A 6095-nucleotide genomic window follows, 5' to 3' on the forward strand; every position below is an offset into this window, starting at 1 on the left:
ACAGACTTATCATGCTGAGAACACGTGTCACTTACTTTGCTGCTGGCGCTGAGTGGACACGGCAGATGCTTCACTTTTTGAACAAGTACCAAAGACTACAAGGTAATAATGCAAGATGTCTCTCGTTGTTAAGCGAGCTAGATCCTCCGGGCCGAAAGCCTTTGTCCGAGACGAAACCACTTCCGCCAAAAGTTTCTAATCTGAGATCTCAGTTTTTACGGTTGTAAATTTTCATGCCCACGAAGAGAAGTTCGGCGCTGTTTCCTACCCAAACAAATTTATTGGCCGCTTACGAGCTGCGAGGTGGTTTGATCAGTGGGAGACGGCGAGAGTTTTAATACAAAGTAAAAAAACACATAAAACAAATCAGAAATGACCGGGAACGGCGAGCGGTTCGTATAAAGTGATTCTTTTTTCCTCTCTTCGCATTGCTATAAGGTTTGTCAACGCTTAGAGAAATATTATGTTCCTTTGTCTGAACTCGAGAGGGGCTCGGAAGAGAGAGAGAGAGAGAAATTTTCTCTCCCAAACTCCTAGACCAGGCTAGGATAGGTTGTGGCCGTCGGAAATTTAGACGGTTCAAAAAATGCGCCGGAGAAGGGCTGTATCATGGCTCGACGAGGCCACCCCCTGCTGGCAAACAGCCCCAGTCCTTCAGGCAAAAGGGGGTGTGGCTTTGCCTACGAGGCATTGGGGCCCAGCGATCCCTTCCGATCATTCGAACCCTGTGGTCAGACCATGGCAGCCCTGCAGGGCGGCAGGCCTTTGCTCAAGACCTCGCAAGGGCTGAAGCATTATGCTGGCTAAACATTATATCCAGACGACCGTTGCACCGCCGGTTATAAAGGGATGAAAGTATGGGTATAACCATGTTTATACACAGGATTATTGTTTGAGGTTTTACCGCACTGATGATCATCGTAAAGTCAAATTGTCACGGAGATTACGGAGTAACACAGAATCTGGAAATGCGGGATCCGATTACAGTTACAATCAGTATTGGGATTTTGCGTGAAAAGAGGAAATTCAAATTTTTTATGCATATAAAGCACAGAAACACGAAACAATCTGTTGGGATGTTTTTTCTTTTTTTCATTTTTGTCATTTTGAGAAAATTTATTTTCTGCGAGAAACACTGAATGAAGTTGAAACAAAAGACACCTACCTACTAGTGAATATACAACAGGATGCGTCTGGCGCATATAATTAATGCCATTGTTTGGAAACAATAGAATTTAAATTAATAAAAATAAAAGGATGTGTTCTACACGTGAGCAATTGCTATATTTACCCACAGCGAGTATTTCCCTATATGCGTATTTTTTTTTTTTTTCATTTCGAAATTCCCGCGAAAAAACGTGACCGCAAAAACTGTTCGCTAAATCGCGGAAATGGTTGATTATTGGGATGCAAGGAGGCATTGGCTTATTCATAAAATCCTAGAAAATACAAATCGATATATTCTTTAGTAAATTATTCACCAGGATGCATAATATGCGGTTGGAATAAGTTTTGCTCATTCGTCACAAAACGAGCGAAACTTTATAACAGCCGATCAGTTTCAGACACCAGCGCTCAAGTATTTCACCGAATAGTTTTTGGAAAGTACTCGGAAGGAGGTAAATTACGTTCGCACTTATCGGAGTTCACTGATTTTCTGGTTGAAGTTTTGTTCAAAGTTTCACGCTTCCTCGGTTAATATGGAACGCACACAAATTATCATATTAATTTTCATACTGTGAAAATCAGAGCCGAGGGTTTGTTTTGGCGTGAATGTTAACTAGAGATAGTTACCTAGCAAAAGCTCCCTGCGCATTAAGCTGCATTATTAGATTGTGGTTTTGACGATAAACTGCAGGGTTGCTAGGGTTGAGCATGAGAGCTGAAGTTAACTTTATTAAATCGTTGTGGTCTGACGGTAAATTCATCTTCCTCCTGCATCTGGGTACATGTGAATCGATACAATTCCAGATTTCCAACGTGGCCAGTCTGGACCAGCGCTGGTTCATATCACGCATGGAGAGTTGGGCTCATCTGTATTTAGTCAAATTCGAGCTATTAACGGATTTGTTTACAGTGTTTGCTGGATAGTCAATATTTATTCATCTAGGTAACCATTGGTGGGGTCAACTGCCCGTGCGGCGCTTGATTTTGCCGCATTGCCGCGTGTGAAGCTGGAAAGGTATTACAGGCTTGCGTAAATAAATTACCATATACAGGATGTGTTGAGGGAAAAACTGCATTTACTTAGACTGAATCAAACACGAGGATAAATTTTTACCGTCCATTTCAACACATCTTTCCAACGAGATCACGAATTAAAAATCAGACGAATGGTTAGAAACACCCATCTTCGTATCTTCTCGTCAAACTTTTCGACCTCATATATCAGGGATTCTCCGTCAACTCGGCCACTTTTTTTTTCGACCATCTCAGATCTGCCCCATAATTGGTTGTATCAAAGTACTACTAAAAGCACTCTATGTGAATTTATTCGTATTTTTAAATTCATTATTTGAGAAATTACCGTTTTTTTCAAATGAATATATCTCGGAAACTTGCAGTAAATGAAAAAAAATGATTCTACATAAAAGTTGTAGTTTTTTGTTAGCTTTCGAGAGAAATTTTTGAAAAAATTTTTACGTTCCGGTAACGCTGATTTTTTTACCAAAAAAGGAAGAAAGTATTTTTTTTATTCAAAAAGGACACTTTTTTTTGCTGAAAAAATTACAGAGTCTTCCAATATCTATGACAATATCGCCAAAAATCGCCAGCGTGGCACGGGTCGAGGTTCTAGGGTAAAAAAAATGAAGCTACACAAATTAATTTTTTTATACCGGAACCTCGACCGGTTTGTGTGGCTTCATTTTTTTTACCCTAGAACCTCGATCCGTGCCACTCTGGCGATTTTTGGCGATATTGTCACACATATTGAAAAACTCTGTAAGTTTTTCAGCAAAAAAAAGGGTCTTTTTTGAATAAAAAAAATAATTTCTTCCTTTTTTGGTAAAAAATCAGCGTTACCGGAACATAAAAATTTTTTAAAAAATTTGTCTCGAAAGCTAACAAAAAACTACAACTTTTATGTGGAGTTATATTTTTTCAGTTACTTCAACTTTCCGAGATATATACATTTGAAAAAAAACAACAACAATTTCTCAAATAATGAATTTAAAAATCTGTATAAATTCACATAGAGTACCTTTTAGTAGTACTTTGATATAACCAATTATGGGGCAGATCTGAGATGGTCGAAAAAAAAGTGGCCGAGTTGACGGAGAATCCCTCATATTAAATCACTCAAGCAAACATGCTGAATAATTATTCAGAACGATTGATGGAAGAATAAGAAATTCCGAGTCTATTGTAATTTTAAGTCATACCTGTCGTATGAAGTAACAAAATTCTTTTCAAATACAAACCATGACTTCTTCATGTAATTAACCTGAATGAAATCAGGATAATGTGATTCCAAAAGGTGCTAGAACGGATGTTAATCTCGTGAACCTACATTTGAACATTTATTACCTGATAGAAGTCTGATGAAGTCCCGCTATTACAGTAAATCAGTCGTCTTCGTGAGGCTTCGAGTAGATTTCAGTGAATTTATTTAAAACGTCTTGATATCTGGGGGTTTTAAAATCATCTTAAATGTGTCTAACCAATAAACTGGTTGTTTCCTCGCGTAAATTGGCGTTACAATCTAATTCGTTATCGATATTGGCTTTGGTTCCGTAATGAATTTCCCCATGATCCATATTGGTATAAAATGCTGTCCTGTCGAGATCGGGATACTTTGATAATCGACGCCAGGTGCAGGCGTATATCTCTAACCTACCTTATATGTGTGAAAGAAAATGTCACGGTGCATCGTTCCGGACGATAGGATGTTTGAGGTGTTCTCCAACATTGTGAGAGAAAGATAGTACACACGGGTGGTTCTCGACAAATATGGATAAAAAAGGTACGCAAGGTGAAAAGAAGAATAGAAGAAGGAATAAAAAAAAAAAAATTAAGAAACCTACAAGAAGAAACGAAGAAAAATAAGAGAATTCGACCGATTCAACGAAGGCTGCACTTTGGACTGGTATCGCCTATTGGTCAAAGAAAAATATTATCTTAGTGATCTGGTGAACGCGAGTTGTTGATAGAAATTCAAATGTCAGAGGATATAGAATTTCGTACACATAAAAGAAAGTGCAGCGTTGGTTTTTCCCTCGTTTGCTCTGTCCCATTGTCTCATATCTCAGCTTCTGAATTTACCAATAACCTCGTGCTAGTGACGAAAGTCAAACTGGTTCTTGGCTCAAGTTGAGTTACGATATAAGCCTGGATTGTTCGGTGCCTGCGCTTTCTGCGGCTCCTTTAATAACGTCGTATCTAAAAACAGTTACGTTTTTCATCGAATTTAAAAATGTGCCAAAATACTTGACACACTAATATCCGTTGAAATTTATTCACTTAAACTGTTTCGTCGGTGATAAATGTTCTCATCTCTACGAGAAAATCAATTTCAGCTAAAAATCGCTGATTTACGGCCTGTTTAACACTTGCTTGTCACGATATCCTTCCCCAGCTGTCATCGTCCTTTAAGCACTTAGATGTACGTCGCCTTTATAATTGTACACAGCATCCGTGAAATAAGTTCAGTTATGGAGCACTAATAGATATTCATGTTCATCGAAGTGTATGAAAAGTTACAAGTAGTATATGGGTAAGCGTTAATAAAAAAAATAGCACATTTTAAATTCTAATACACTGTCGATAACAATTGCCATAGATTCAAACAATTGTTACCAGTTAAACAAATAATTTCATTGATCACGAATAAAAACTTTTCATGCTAAGTTAACTAATTAATTATTTTTCGAGTTTGTCCGTTTTCGCTGTCAAATAATAATAAAAAAAAAAATAATTTACGCATTTCTAATTCATCATATTTAAGGTAGGTAGTTAAACTTATGGGTTGCTTTCGGTGAATCACAGAGATTTATTCAGTTAAAAGAATACAAGATACCGTCAGCCAATGTTACATTGATTGATTCGTGTATATAGAATCAGTATTTATTGCTTAATCATTCATACATAATTATGGAATAGTAGTTCGATTCATGGAGTTACATTTTCGAAGTATCTACACTAATAGTAATAATATTAGTACTATTATGATACTAATCACAATTATAATAATCGTATAAAACAAAGAAAAGGGGACAAAATAAGAAGAAAATTCATTTCAACATATTACTAGTGAAATTGTAATTCTGACAATATATTTATTTATTTATTCATTTTTTTCTATAATAATGTGCAGGCAATTTACTATTTTCCTTGCCATCAAGCATTACTTTGGTAAAGGAGGCGCAATTTATTACAATCTTTTTCAAGCAATTCTGGAATCAAAGTAGAACTTTGCCTTGTTATATATCTCTCAATCAAGTAACGTGTGAAATAATGAATTCCCAACAAATCAGTATTCGCAATAGGTTATGTTGTGAAGTTTTTTGCCACTGACTTTCAAAATCACTCTCCGAGTGATTCGTGTGTATTTTTCAAACTCTAATTAACGAGAGATTAGTTACAAATCCAAACGAATCTCTCACACGACAATTTTGTCATTACGATTGAATTTAACCTGCAGTCAACGGAGTTCTTATAAAAAAAAGGCATGTCACAGATCGTAAGAAAGAACAATTTAAAGAATCGTTGATTTTCTTATTTCTTCAAAAGTCGTGTACGTTCGACGAAGGAATTGATCGCTGCTGGCAAAGCACGCGTGCACAAGATGCCGGCGAAGAGTAGGAGAAAAAGAAGGAAAAAAAAAAACACCCTCCCCCTCGCCCTCGCCCCCCCCCCCCCCCCCCCGTCGCGCTTAAATAAAATAAAAAAATAAAGCAACACAGGAGAAACAAGAAAGAAAAGAAGAAGCGTAAAAAAGAGGTATAGAGAGAAAAAAAGGATGAGGAGGAAAACCTCTGCACCTCCTCGGTGACTGCTACATGACGTTCTTCGAAAGTCGAAGAGCCAGCGAGCCGCCAAACCGAAGGCACTCAAGATCTTAAATATTCACAGGCGAGTTCTACTCTCCCTCGGTT

This window comes from Neodiprion pinetum, chromosome 1, assembly GCF_021155775.2.
Source record: "Neodiprion pinetum isolate iyNeoPine1 chromosome 1, iyNeoPine1.2, whole genome shotgun sequence".
NCBI lineage: Eukaryota > Metazoa > Arthropoda > Insecta > Hymenoptera > Diprionidae > Neodiprion > Neodiprion pinetum.